Source organism: Chiloscyllium punctatum, chromosome 23 (genome assembly GCF_047496795.1).
Source record: "Chiloscyllium punctatum isolate Juve2018m chromosome 23, sChiPun1.3, whole genome shotgun sequence".
NCBI lineage: Eukaryota > Metazoa > Chordata > Chondrichthyes > Orectolobiformes > Hemiscylliidae > Chiloscyllium > Chiloscyllium punctatum.
Window position 1 is genome coordinate 295,411 of NC_092761.1, and position 15,336 is coordinate 310,746.

The window sequence follows — 15,336 nt, forward strand, 5'->3', positions numbered from 1 at the left end:
AGAAAATAAAGGAGCTGGAGCAGCGTCACTGCTTCCTCCTGTATTATAGAAAAAAAAGGAGCTGGAGCAGCGTCACTGCTTCCCCCTGTATTATAGAAAATAAAGGAGCTGGAGCAGCGTGTGAACTTCCTCCTGTATTATCGATAAAAAAGGAGCTGGAGCAGCGTCTCTGCTTCCTCCTGCATTATAGAAAATAAAGGAGCTGGAGCAGCGTCACTGCTTCCTCCTGTATTCTAGGAAATAAAGGAGCTGGCGCAGTGTCTCTACTTCCTACTGTATTATAGAAAATAAAGGATCTGGAGCAGCGTCACGGCTTCCTCCTCTATTCTAGAAACTAAAGGAGCAGGAGCAGCGTCTCTACTTCCTCCTGTATGATAGAAAATTAAGGGGCCGGAACAGCGTCACTGCTTCCACCTGTATTATAGAAAATAAAGGATCTGGAGCACCGTCACTGCTTCCACCTGTATTATAGAAAATAAAGGAGCAGGAGCAGCGTCACTGCTTCCTCCTGTATTATTGAAAATAACGGAGCCGGAGCAGTGTCACTCCTTTCTCCTGTATTAGAGAAAATCAAGGAAATGGAGCAGCGTCTCTGCTTCCTCCTGTATTATTGAAAATAAAGGAGCTGAGCAGCGTCACTGCTTCCTCCTGTATTATTGAAAATAAAGGAGCTGGAGCAGCGTCACTGCTTCCTCCTGTATTATAGAAAATAAAGGAGCTGGAGCAGTGTCTCTGCTTCCTCCTGTATTATAGAAAATAAAGGAGCTGGATCATCGTCACCGCTTCCTTCAGAATTATAGAAAATAAAGGAGCTGGAGCAGTGTCTGTACTTCCTCCTGTATTATAGAAAATAAAGGAGCTGGAGCAGCGTTACATCTTCCTCCAGTATTATAGAAAATAAAGGAGCTGGAGCAGCGTCACTGCTTACTACTGTATTATAGAAAATAAAGGAGCTGGAGCAGCGTTACCGCTTCCTCCAGTATTATAGAAAATAAAGGAGCTGGAGCAGCGTCACTGCTTACTCCTGTATTATAGAAATTAAAGGGGCTGGAGCAGCGTCACTGCTTCCTCCTGTATTATAGGGAAAAAAAGGGGCCTGAGCAGAGTCACTGCTTCCTCCTGTATTATAGAAAATAAAGGAGCTGGAGCAGCGTCTGTACTTCCTCCTGTATTATCGATAAAAAAGGAGTGGAGCAGCGTCTCTGCTTCCTCCTGCATTATAGAAAATAAAGGAGCTGGAGCAGCGTCTCTACTTCCGCCTGTATTATAGAAAATAAAGGAGCAGGAGCTGCGTCACTGCTTCCTCCTATATTCTAGAAAATAAAGGAGCTGGAGCAGCGTCACTGCTTCCTCCTGTATTATAGAAAATAACGGAGCTGGAGCAGCGTCACTGCTTCCTCCTGTATTATAGAAAATAAAGGAGCTGGAGCAGCGTTACCGCTTCCTCCTGTATTATAGATAATAAAGCAGCTGCAGCAGCGTCGCTGCTTCCTCATGTATTACAGAAAATAAAGGAGCTGGCGCAGCGTCACTGCTTCCTCCTGTATTATAGAAAATAAAGGAGCTGGAGCAGCGTTACCGCTTCCTCCTGTATTATAGAAAATAAAGGAGCTGGAGCAGCGTTACCGCTTCCTCCTGTATTATAGATAATAAAGCAGCTGCAGCAGCGTCGCTGCTTCCTCCTGTATTATTGAAAATAAAGGAGCTGGCGCAGCGTCTCTACTTCCTCCTGTGTTAAAGAAAATAACGGAGCTGGAGCAGCGTCACTGCTTCCTCCTGTATTATTGAAAATAAAGGAGCTGGAGCAGCGTCTCTACTTCCTTCTGTATTATCGAAAATAACTTAGCTGGAGCAGCGTCACTGCTTCCTCCTCTATTATAGAAAATAAAGGAGCTGGAGCAGCGTCACTGCTTCCTCCTGTATTATAGAAAATCAAGGGGCTGGAGCAGCGTCACTGCTTCCTCCTGTATTATAGATAATAAAGCAGCTGCAGCAGCGTCGCCGCTTCCTCCTGTATTATAGAAAATAAAGGAGCTGGCGCAGCGTCTCTACTTCCTCCTGTATTAAAGAAAATAAAGGAGCTAGAGCAGCGTCACTGCTTCCTCCTGTATTATTGAAAATAAAGGAGCTGGAGCAGCGTCTCTACTTCCTTCTGTATTATCGAAAATAACTTAGCTGGAGCAGCGTCACTGCTTCCTCCTCTATTATTGAAAATAAAGGAGCTGGAGCAGCGTCTCTACTTCCTCCTGTATTATAGAAAATAAAGGAGATGGAGCAGCGTCACTGCTTCCTCCTGTATTATAGAAAATAAAGGAGCTGGAGCAGCGTCACTGCTTCCTCCTGTGTTATAGAAAATAAAGGAGCTGGAGCAGCGTCACTGCTTCCTCCTGTATACTAGAAAATAAAGGAGCTGGCGCAGTGTGTCTACTTCCTCCTGTATTATAGAAAATAAAGGAGCTGGAGCAGCGTCACGGCTTCCTCCTCTATTCTAGAAACTAAAGGAGCAGGAGCAGCGTCTCTACTTCCTCCTGTATTATACAAAATAAAGGATCTGGAACAGCGTCACTGCTTCCTCCTGTATTATAGAAAATAAAGGAGCTGGAGCATCGTCACTGCTTCCTCCTGTATTATTGAAAATAACGGAGCCGGAGCAGTGTCATTCCTTTCTCCTGTATTAGAGAAAATCAAGGAAATGGAGCAGCGTCTCTGCTTCCTCCTGTATTATTGAAAATAAAGGAGCTGGAGCAGCGTCACTGCTTCCTCCTGTATTATAGAAAATAAAGGAGCTGCAGCAGCGTCACTGCTTCCTCCTGTATTTTCCAAAATAAAGGAGCTGGAGCAGTGTCTCTGCTTCATCCTGTATTGTAGAAAATAAAGGAGCTGGAGCATCGTCACTGCTTCCTCCTGTCTTATAGAAAATAAAGGAGCTGGAGAAGCGAAGCAACTTACTCCTGTGTAATAGAAAATAAAGGAGCTGGACCATCGTCACCGCTTGCTCCAGTATTATAGAAAATAAAGGAGCTGGAACAGCGTCACTGCTTCCTCCTGTATTATAGAAAATAAAGGAGATGGAGCAGCGTCACTGCTTCCTCCTGTATTATAGAAAATAAAGGAGCTGGAGTAGCGTCACTGCTTCCTCCGGTATTATAGAAAATAACGGAGCTGGAGCAGCGTCCCTGCTTCCTCCTGTATTCTAGAAAATAAAGCAGCTGGCGCAGTGTCTCTACTTCCTCCTGTATTATAGAAAATAAAGGAGCTGGAGCAGCGTCACGGCTTCCTCCTCTATTCTAGAAAATAAAGGAGCTGGAGCATCGTCACTGCTTCCTCCTGTATTATAGAAAATAAAGGAGCTGGAGCAGCGTCCCTGCTTCCTCCTGTATTCTAGAAAATAAAGCAGCTGGCGCAGTGTCTCTACTTCCTCCTGTATTATAGAAAATAAAGGAGCTGGAGCAGCGTCACGGCTTCCTCCTCTATTCTAGAAAATAAAGGAGCTGGAGCATCGTCACTGCTTCCTCCTGTATTATAGAAAATAAAGGAGCTGGAGCAGCGTCACTGCTTCCTCCTGTATTCTAGAAAATGAAGGAGCTGGCGCAGTGTCTCTACTTCCTCCTGTATTATAGAAAATAAAGGAGCTGGAGCAGCGTCACTGCTTCCTCCTGTATTATAGAAAATAAAGGAGCTGGAGCAGCGTCACTGCTTCCTCCTGTATTCTAGAAAATAAAGGAGCTGGCGCAGTGTCTCTACTTCCTCCTGTATTATAGAAAATAAAGGAGCTGGAGCAGCGTTACGGCTTCCTCCTCTATTCTAGAAAATAAAGGAGCTGGAGCATCGTCACGGCTTCCTCCTGTATTATTGAAAATAACGGAGCCGGAGCAGTGTCACTCCTTCCTCCTGTATTAGGGAAAATCAAGGAAATGGAGCAGCGTCTCTGCTTCCTCCTGTATTATTGAAAATAAAGGAGCTGGAGCAGCGTCACTGCTTCCTCCTGTATTATTGAAAATAAAGGAGCTGCAGCAACGTCACTGCTTCCTCCTGTATGATAGACAATAAAGGAGCTGGAGCATCGTCACTGCTTCCTCCTGTATTATAGAAAATAAAGGAGCTGGAGCAGCGTCACGGCTTCCTCCTGTATTATAGAAAATAAAGGGCCTGAAGCAGCGTCACTGCTTCCTCCTGTATTATAGAAAAAAAAGGAGCTGGAGCAGCGTCACTGCTTCCTCCTGTATTATAGAAAATAAGGAGCTGGAGCAGCGTCTGTACTTCCTCCTGTATTATCGATAAAAAAGGAGCTGGAGCAGCGTCTCTGCTTCCTCCTGCATTATAGAAAATAAAGGAGCTGGAGCAGCGTCTCTGCTTCCTCCTGTATTATAGAAAATAAAGGAGCTGGAGCAGCGTCTCTGCTTCCTCCTGCATTACAGCAAATAAAGGAGCTGGAGCAGCGTCACTGCTTCCTCCTGTATTATAGAAAATAAAGGAGTTGGTGCAGCGTCACGGCTTCCTCCTGTATTCTCGAAAATAAAGGAGCTGGCGCAGCGTCTCTACTTCCTCCTGTATTATAGAAAATAAACGATCTGGGGCAGCGTCACTGATTCCTCCTGTATTATAGAAAATAAAGGAGCTCGAGCAGCGTCACTGCTTCCTCGTGTATAATAGAAAATAAAGGAGCTGGAGCAGCGTCACTGCTTCCTCCTGCATTATAGAAAATAAAGGAACTGGAGCAGCGTCACTCCTTTCTCCTGTATTATAGAAAATAAAGGAGTTGGTGCAGCGTCACTGCTTCCTCCTGTATGATAGAAAATTAAGGAGCTGGCGCAGCGTCTCTACTTCCTCCTGTATTAAAGTAAATAACGGAGCTGGAGCAGCGTCACTGCTTCCTCCTGTATTATTGAAAATAAAGGAGCTGGAGCAGCGTCTCTACTTCCTTCTGTATTATCGAAAATAACGGAGCTGGAGCAGCATCACTGCTTCCTCCTCTATTATTGAAAATAAAGGAGCTGGAGCAGCGTCTCTACTTCCTCCTGTATTATAGAAAATAAAGGAGGTGGAGCAGCGTCACTGCTTCCTCCTGTATTATAGAAAATAAAGGAGCTGGAGCAGCGTCACCGCTTCCTCCAGTATGGAGAAAATAAAGGAGCTGGAGCAGCGTCTCTACTTCCTCCTGTATTATAGAAAATAAAGAAGCTGGAGCAGCGTCTCTGCTTCCTCCTGTATTATAGAAAATAAAGGAGCTGGAGCAGCGTCACGTCTTCCTCCTGTATTATAGAAAATAAAGGATCTGTGGCAGCGTCACCGCTTCCTCCGGTATTATAGAAAATAAAGAAGCTGGAGCAGCGTCTCTGCTTCCTCCTGTATTATAGAAAATAAAGGAGCTGGAGCAGCGTCACGTCTTCCTCCTGTATTATAGAAAATAAAGGATCTGTGGCAGCGTCACCGCTTCCTCCGGTATTATAGAAAATAACGGAGCTGGAGCAGCGTCACCGCTTCCTCCTGTATTCTAGAAACTAAAGGAGCTGGAGCAGCGTCACTGCTTCCTCCTGTACAATAGACAATAACGGAGCTGGAGCATCGTCACCGCTTCCTCCTGTATTATAGAAAATAAAGGAGCTGGAGCTGCGTTACGGCTATCTCCTGTATTATAGAAAATAAAGGAGCTGGAACGGCGTCACTGCTTCCTCCTGTATGATAGAAAATAAAGGAGCTGGAGCAGCGTCACTGCTTCCTCCTGTATGATAGAAAATAAAGGAGCTGGAACGGCGTCACTGCTTCCTCCTTTATGATAGAAAATAAAGGAGTTGGAGCAGCGCCACCGCTTCCTCCTGTATTATAGAAAATAAAGGAGCTGGAGCAGCGTCACTCCTTTCTCCTGTATTACAGAAAATAAAGTTGCTGGAGCAGCGTACTGCTTCCTCCAATATTATAGAAAATAAAGGAGCTGCAGCAGCGTCACTGCTTCCTCCAGTATTATAGAAAAAAAAAGGAGCTGGAGCAGCGTCACCGCTTCCTCCTGTATTATAGAAAATAAAGGAGCTGGAGCAGCGTCACCGCTTCCTCCTGTATTATAGAAAATAAAGGAGCTGGAGCAGCGTCACGGCTTCCTCCTGTATTATAGAAAATAAAGAAGCTGGAGCAGCGTCACTGCTTCCTCCTGTATTATAGAAAATATAGGAGCCGCAGCAGCATCACTGCTTCCTCCAGTATTATAGAAAATAAAGGAGCTGGAGCAGCGTCTCTGCTTCCTCCTGTATTATAGAAAATAAAGGAGCTGGAGCAGCGTCTCTGCTTCCTCCTGTATTATCGAAAATCAAGGAGCTAGAGCAGCGTCTCCGTTTCCTCCAGTATTATAGAAAATAAAGGAGCTGGAGCAGCGTCACTGCTTCCTGCTGTATTATGGAAAATATAGGAGCCGGAGCAGCGTCACTGCTTCCTCCTGAATTATAGAAAATTAAGGAGCTGGACCAGCGTCACTGCTTCCCCATGAATAATAGAAAATAAAGGAACGGGAGCAGCGTCTCTGCTTCCTCCTGTATTATCGAAAATCAAGGAGCTAGAGCAGCGTCTCCGTTTCCTCCTGTATTATAGAAAATAAAGGAGCTGGAGCAGCGTCACTGCTTCCTACTGTATAATAGAAAATAAAGGAGCTGGAGCAGTGTCTCTCCTTCCTCCTGTATTATTGAAAATATAGGAGCCGCAGCAGCGTCACTGCTTCCTCCTGTATTATGGAAAATAAAGGAGCTGGAGCAGTGTCACCGCTTCCTCCTGTATCAGAGAAAATTAAGGAGCTGGAGCAGTGTCTCTCCTTCCTCCTGTATTATAGAAAATATAGGAGCCGCAGCAGCGTCACTGCTTCCTCCTGTATTATAGAAAATAAAGGAGCTGGAGCAGTGTCACCGCTTCCTACTGTATAATAGAAAATAAAGGAGCTGGAGCAGTGTCTCTCCTTCCTCCTGTATTATAGAAAATAAAGGAGCTGGAGCAGTGTCACCGCTTCCTACTGTATAATAGAAAATAAAGGAGCTGGAGCAGTGTCTCTCCTTCCTCCTGTATTATAGAAAATATAGGAGCCGGAGCAGCGTCACTGCTTACTCCTGTATTATAGAAAATAAAGGAGTTGGAGCAGGGTCGCTGCTTCCTCCTGTATTACAAAAAATAAATGAGCTGGAGCAGCGTCACTGCTTCCTCCTGTATTATAGAAAATAAAGGAGCTGGAGCAGCGTCACTGCTAGCTCCTGTATTATAGAAAATAAAGGAGCTGGAGCAGCGTCACTGCTTCCTCCAGTATTATAGAAAATAAAGGAGTTTGAGCAGTGTCACTGCTTCCTCCTGTATTATAGAAAATAAAGGAGCTGGAGCAGCGTCACTGCTTCCTCCTGTATTATAGAAAATAAAGGAGCTGGAGCAGCGTCACTGCTTCCTCCTGTATGATAGAAAATAAAGGAGCTGGAGCAGCGTCACGGCTTCCTCCTGTATTATAGAAAATGAAGGAGCTGGAGCAGCGTCTCTGCTTCCTCCTGTATTATAGAAAATAAAGCAGCTAGAGCAGCGTCTCCGTTTCCTCCTGTATTATACAAAATAAAGAAGCTGGAGCAGCGTCACTGCTTCCTCCTGTATTATAGAAAATAAAGAAGCTGGAGCAGCGTCACTGCTTCCTCCTGTATTATAGAAAATAAAGGAGCTGGAGCAGCGTCACTGCTTCCTCCTGTATTATAGAAAATTAAAGAGCTGGAGCAGCGTCACGGCTTCCTCCTGCATTATAGAAAATAAAGGAGCTGGAGCAGCGTCACGGCTTCCTCCTGTATTATAGAAAATAAAGAAGCTGGAGCAGCGTCACTGCTTCCTCCTGTATTATAGAAAATAAATGAGCTGGAGCAGCATCACGGCTTCCTCCTGTATTATAGAAAATAAAGGCGCTGGAGCAGCGTCTCTGCTTCCTCCTGTATTATAGAAAATAAAGGAGCTGGAGCAGCGTCTCTGCTTCCTCCTGTATTACAGAAAATAAAGGAGCTGGAGCAGCGTCACTACTTCCTCCTGTATTATAGAAAATAAAGGAGCTGGAGCAGCGTCTCTGCTTCCTCGTGTATTATAGAAAATAAAGGAGCTGGAGCACTGTCTCTGGTTTCTCCTGCGTTATCGAAAATAAAGGAGCTGGAGCAGCGTCACCGCTTCTTCCTGTATTACAGAAAATAAAGGAGCTGGAGCAGCGTCACCACTTCCCCCTGTATTATAGAAAATAAAGGAGCAGGAGCAGCGTCTCTGCTTCCTCCTGTATTATAGAAAATAAAGGAGCTGGAGCAGTGTCTCTGGTTCCTCCTGTATTATCGAAAATAAAGGAGCTGGAGCAGCGTCACCGCTTCTTCCTGTATTACAGAAAATAAAGAAGCTGGAGCAGCGTCACTGCTTCCTCCTGTATTATAGAAAATAAAGGAGCTAGAGCAGCGTCTCCGTTTCCTCCTGTATTATAGAAAATACAGGAGCTGGAGCAGCGTCTCCGTTTCCTCCTGTATTATAGAAAATAAAGGAGCTGGAGCAGAGTCACTGCTTCCTCCAGTGTTATAGAAAATAAAGGAGCTCGAGCAGTGTCTTTGCTTCGTCCTGTATTATAGAAAATAAAGGAGCTGGAGCAGCGTCACGGCTTCCTCCTGTATCATAGAAAATAAAGGAACGGGAGCAGCGTCACTGCTTCCTCCGGTATTATAGAAAATAAAGGCGCTGGAGCAGCGTCTCTGCTTCCTCCTGTATTATAGAAAATGAAGGAGCTGGAGCAGCGTCACTGCTTCCTCCGGTATTGTAGAAAATAAAGGAGCTGGAGAATCATCTCTGCTTCGTCCTGTATTATAGAAAATAAAGGAGCTGCAGCAGCGTCACTACTTCCTCCTGTATTATAGAAAATACAGGAGCTGGAGCAGTGTCACTGCTTCCTCCTGTATTATAGAAAATACACGAGCTGGAGCAGCGTCTCCGTTTCCTCCTGTATTATAGAAAATAAAGGAGCCGGAGCAGAGTCACTGCTTCCTCCTGTATTAAAGAAAATAAAGGAGCTGGAGCAGCGTCGCTGCTTCCTCCGGTATTATAGAAAATATAGGAGCTGGAGCAGCGTCTCTGCTTCCTCCAGTATTATAGAAAATAAAGGAGCTGGAGCAGTGTCTTTGCTTCGTCCTGTATTATAGGAAATAAAGTAGCTGGTGCAGCGTCACTGCTTCCGCCTGTATCATAGAAAATAAAGGAGCTGGAGCAGCGTCACTGCTCCCTCCTGTATTATAGAAAATAAAGGAGCTGGAGCAGCGTCACTGCTTCCTCCTGTATTACAGAAAATAAAGGAGCTGGAGCAGCTTCTCTGCTTCCTCCAGTATTATAGAAAATAAAGGAGCTGGAGCAGTGTCTTTGCTTCGTCCTGTATTATAGAAAATAAAGGACCTGGAGCAGCGTCACTGCTTCCTCCTGTATCATAGAAAATAAAGGAGCTGGATCAGCGTCACTGCTTCCTCCTGTATTATAGAAAATAAAGGAGCTGGAGCAGCGTCACTGCTTCCTCCTGTATTATAGAAAATAAAGGAGCTGGAGCAGCGTCACTGCTTCCTCCGGTATTGTTGAAAATAAAGGAGCTGGAGCATCATCTCTGCTTCCTCCTGTATTATAGAAAATAAAGGAGCTGCAGCAGCGTCACTACTTCCTCCTGTATTATAGAAAATAAAGGAGCTGGAGCAGCGTCACTGCTTCCTCCTGTATTATAGAAAATACACGAGCTGGAGCAGCGTCTCCGTTTTCTCCTGTATTATAGAAAATAAAGGAGCCGGAGCAGAGTCACTGCTTCCTCCTGTATTATAGAAAATAAAGGAGCTGGAGCAGCGTCGCTGCTTCCTCCTGTATTATAGAAAATATAGGAGCTGGAGCAGCGTCTCTGCTTCCTCCAGTATTATAGAAAATAAAGGAGCTGGATCAGTGTCTTTGCTTCGTCCTGTATTATAGGAAATAAAGTAGCTGGTGCAGCGTCACTGCTTCCTCCTGTATTATACAAAACAAAGGACCTGGAGCAGCGTCACTGCTTCCTCCTGTATCATAGAAAATAAAGGAGCTGGAGCAGCGTCACTGCTCCCTCCTGTATTATAGAAAATAAAGGAGCTGGAGCAGCGTCACTGCTTCCTCCTGTATTATAGAAAATAAAGGAGCTGGAGCAGCGTCTCTGCTTCCTCCAGTATTATAGAAAATAAAGGAGCTGGAGCAGTGTCTTTGCTTCGTCCTGTATTATAGAAAATAAAGGAGCTGGAGCAGCGTCACTGCTTCCTCCTGTATTATAGAAAATAAAGGAGCTGGAGCAGCGTCTCCGTTTCCTCCTGTATTATAGAACATAAAGGAGATGGAGCAGTGTCACCGCTTCCTCCTGTATTATAGAAAATACAGGAGCTGGAGCAGTGTCACTGCTTCCTCCTGTATTATAGAAAATACAGGAGCTGGAGAAGTATCACTGCTTCCTCCTGTATTATAGAAAATAAAGGAGCTGGAGCAGTGTCACTGCTTCCTCCTGTATTATAGAAAATAAAGGAGCTGGAACAGCGACACAGCTTCCTCCTGCATTATAGAAAATAAAGGAGCTGGAGCAGCGTCTCCGTTTCCTCCTGTATTATAGAACATAAAGGAGCTGGAGCAGTGTCACCGCTTCCTCCTGTATTATAGAAAATACAGGAGCTGGAGCAGTGTCACTGCTTCCTCCTGTATTATAGAAAATACAGAAGCTGGAGAAGTATCACTGCTTCCTCCTGTATTATAGAAAATAAAGGAGCTGGAGCAGTGTCACTGCTTCCTCCTGTATTATAGAAAATACAGGATCTGGAGCAGCGTCTCCGTTTCCTCCTGTATTATAGAAAATAAAGGAGCTGGAGCAGAGTCACTGCTCCCCTGTATTATAGAAAATAAAGGAGCTGGAGCAGCGTCATTGCATCCTCCTGTAATATAGAAAATAAAGGAGCTGGGGCAGCGTTACTGCTTCCTTCTGTATTATAGAAAATAAAGGAGCTGGAGCAGTATCACTGCTTCCTCCTGTATTATAGAAAGTAAAGGAGCTGGAGCAGTGTCACTGCTTCCTCCTGTATTATAGAAAATACAGGAGCTGGACCAGCGTCTCCGTTTCCTCCTGTATCAGAGAAAATAAAGGAGCTTGAGCAGCGTCACTGCTTCCTTCTGTATTATAGAAAATAAAGGAGCTGGAGCAGTATCACTGCTTCCTCCTGTATTATAGAAAGTAAAGGAGCTGGAGCAGTGTCACTGCTTCCTCCTGTATTATAGAAAATACAGGAGCTGGAGCAGCGTCTCCGTTTCCTCCTGTATTATAGAAAATACAGGAGATGGAGCAGCGTCTCCGTTTCCTCATGTATTATAGAAAATAAAGGAGCTGGAGCAGAGTCACTGCTTCCTCCTGTATTATAGAAAATAAAGGAGCTCGAGCAGTGTCTTTGCTTCGTCCTGTATTATAGAAAATAAAGGAGCTGGAGCAGCGTCACGGCTTCCTCCTGTATTATAGAAAATAAAGGACCTGTAGCAGCGTCACTGCTTCCTCCTGTATCATAGAAAATAAAGGAGCTGGAGCAGCGTCACTGCTCCCTCCTGTATTATAGAAAATAAAGGAACGGGAGCAGCGTCACTGCTTCCTCCTGTATTATAGAAAATGAAGGAGCTGTTGCAGCGTCACTGCTTCCTCCGGTATTGTAGAAAATAAAGGAGCTGGAGAATCATCTCTGCTTCGTCCTGTATTATAGAAAATAAAGGAGCTGCAGCAGCGTCACTACTTCCTCCTGTATTATAGAAAATACAGGAGCTGGAGCAGTGTCACTGCTTCCTCCTGTATTATAGAAAATACACGAGCTGGAGCAGCGTCTCCGTTTCCTCCTGTATTATAGAAAATAAAGGAGCCGGAGCAGAGTCACTGCTTCCTCCTGTATTAAAGAAAATAAAGGAGCTGGAGCAGCGTCGCTGCTTCCTCCGGTATTATAGAAAATATAGGAGCTGGAGCAGCGTCTCTGCTTCCTCCAGTATTATAGAAAATAAAGGAGCTGGAGCAGTGTCTTTGCTTCGTCCTGTATTATAGGAAATAAAGTAGCTGGTTCAGCGTCACTGCTTCCTCCTGTATTATAGAAAACAAAGGTCCTGGAGCAGCGTCACTGCTTCCTCCTGTATCATAGAAAATAAAGGAGCTGGAGCAGCGTCACTGCTCCCTCCTGTATTATAGAAAATAAAGGAGCTGGAGCAGCGTCACTGCTTCCTCCTGTATTACTGAAAATAAAGGACCTGGAGCAGCTTCTCTGCTTCCTCCAGTATTATAGAAAATAAAGGAGCTGGAGCAGCGTCACGGTTTCCTCCTGTATTATAGAAAATAAAGGACCTGGAGCAGCGTCACTGCTTCCTCCTGTATCATAGAAAATAAAGGAGCTGGATCAGCGTCACTGCTCCCTCCTGTATTATAGAAAATAAAGGAGCTGGAGCAGCGTCACTGCTTCCTCCTGTATTATAGAAAATAAAGGAGCTGGAGCATCATCTCTGCTTCCTCCTGTATTATAGAAAATAAAGGAGCTGCAGCAGCGTCACTACTTCCTCCTGTATTATAGAAAATAAAGGAGCTGGAGCAGCGTCACTGCTTCCTCCTGTATTATAGAAAATACACGAGCTGGAGCAGCGTCTCCGTTTTCTCCTGTATTATAGAAAATAAAGGAGCCGGAGCAGAGTCACTGCTTCCTCCTGTATTATAGAAAATAAAGGAGCTGGAGCAGCGTCGCTGCTTCCTCCTGTATTATAGAAAATATAGGAGCTGGAGCAGCGTCTCTGCTTCCTCCAGTATTATAGAAAATAAAGGAGCTGGATCAGTGTCTTTGCTTCGTCCTGTATTATAGGAAATAAAGTAGCTGGTGCAGCGTCACTGCTTCCTCCTGTATTATAGAAAACAAAGGACCTGGAGCAGCGTCACTGCTTCCTCCTGTATCATAGAAAATAAAGGAGCTGGAGCAGCGTCACTGCTCCCTCCTGTATTATAGAAAATAAAGGAGCTGGAGCAGCGTCACTGCTTCCTCCTGTATTATAGAAAATAAAGGAGCTGGAGCAGCGTCTCTGCTTCCTCCAGTATTATAGAAAATAAAGGAGCTGGAGAAGTGTCTTTGCTTCGTCCTGTATTATAGAAAATAAAGGAGCTGGAGCATCGTCACTGCTTCCTCCAGTATTATAGAAAATAAAGGAGCTGGAGCAGCGTCACTGCTTCCTCCTGTATTACAGAAAATAAAGGAGCTGGAACAGCGACACAGCTTCCTCCTGCATTATAGAAAATAAAGGAGCTGGAGCAGCGTCTCCGTTTCCTCCTGTATTATCGAACATAAAGGAGCTGGAGCAGTGTCACCGCTTCCTCCTGTGTTATAGAAAATACAGGTTCTGGAGCAGTGTCACTGCTTCCTCCTGTATTATAGAAAATACAGGAGCTGGAGCAGTATCACTGCTTCCTCCTGTATTATAGAAAATAAAGGAGCTGGAGCAGTGTCACTGCTTCCTCCTGTATTATAGAAAATACAGGACCTGGAGCAGCGTCTCCGTTTCCTCCTGTATTATAGAAAATAAAGGAGCTGGAGCAGAGTCACTGCTCCCCTGTATTATAGAAAATAAAGGAGCTGGAGCAGCGTCATTGCATCCTCCTGTAATATAGAAAATAAAGGAGCTGGGGCAGCGTTACTGCTCCCTACTGTATTATAGAAAATAAAGGAGCTGGAGCAGCGTCTCTGCTTCCTCCAGTATTATAGAAAATAAAGGAGCTCGCAGCGTCTCCGTTTCCTCCTGTATCAGAGAAAATAAAGGAGCTGGAGCAGCGTCACTGCTTCCTCCTGTATTATAGAAAATAAAGGAGCTGGAGCAGCGTCTCTGCTTCCTCCAGTATTATAGAAAATAAAGGAGCTCGCAGCGTCTCCGTTTCCTCCTGTATCAGAGAAAATAAAGGAGCTTGAGCAGCGTCACTGCTTCCTTCTGTATTATAGAAAATAAAGGAGCTGGAGCAGTATCACTGCTTCCTCCTGTATTATAGAAAGTAAAGGAGCTGGAGCAGTGTCACTGCTTCCTCCTGTATTATAGAAAATACAGGATCTGGAGCAGCGTCTCCGTTTCCTCCTGTATTATAGAAAATAAAGGAGCTGGAGCAGAGTCACTGCTCCCCTGTATTATAGAAAATAAAGGAGCTGGAGCAGCGTCATTGCATCCTCCTGTAATATAGAAAATAAAGGAGCTGGGGCAGCGTTACTGCTTCCTTCTGTATTATAGAAAATAAAGGAGCTGGAGCAGTATCACTGCTTCCTCCTGTATTATAGAAAGTAAAGGAGCTGGAGCAGTGTCACTGCTTCCTCCTGTATTATAGAAAATACAGGAGCTGGACCAGCGTCTCCGTTTCCTCCTGTATCAGAGAAAATAAAGGAGCTTGAGCAGCGTCACTGCTTCCTTCTGTATTATAGAAAATAAAGGAGCTGGAGCAGTATCACTGCTTCCTCCTGTATTATAGAAAGTAAAGGAGCTGGAGCAGTGTCACTGCTTCCTCCTGTATTATAGAAAATACAGGAGCTGGAGCAGCGTCTCCGTTTCCTCCTGTATTATAGAAAATACAGGAGATGGAGCAGCGTCTCCGTTTCCTCATGTATTATAGAAAATAAAGGAGCTGGAGCAGAGTCACTGCTTCCTCCTGTATTATAGAAAATAAAGGAGCTCGAGCAGTGTCTTTGCTTCGTCCTGTATTATAGAAAATAAAGGAGCTGGAGCAGCGTCACGGCTTCCTCCTGTATTATAGAAAATAAAGGACCTGTAGCAGCGTCACTGCTTCCTCCTGTATCATAGAAAATAAAGGAGCTGGAGCAGCGTCACTGCTCCCTCCTGTATTATAGAAAATAAAGGAACGGGAGCAGCGTCACTGCTTCCTCCTGTATTATAGAAAATGAAGGAGCTGTTGCAGCGTCACTGCTTCCTCCGGTATTGTAGAAAATAAAGGAGCTGGAGAATCATCTCTGCTTCGTCCTGTATTATAGAAAATAAAGGAGCTGCAGCAGCGTCACTACTTCCTCCTGTATTATAGAAAATACAGGAGCTGGAGCAGTGTCACTGCTTCCTCCTGTATTATAGAAAATACACGAGCTGGAGCAGCGTCTCCGTTTCCTCCTGTATTATAGAAAATAAAGGAGCCGGAGCAGAGTCACTGCTTCCTCCTGTATTAAAGAAAATAAAGGAGCTGGAGCAGCGTCGCTGCTTCCTCCGGTATTATAGAAAATATAGGAGCTGGAGCAGCGTCTCTGCTTCCTCCAGTATTATAGAAAATAAAGGAGCTGGAGCAGTGTC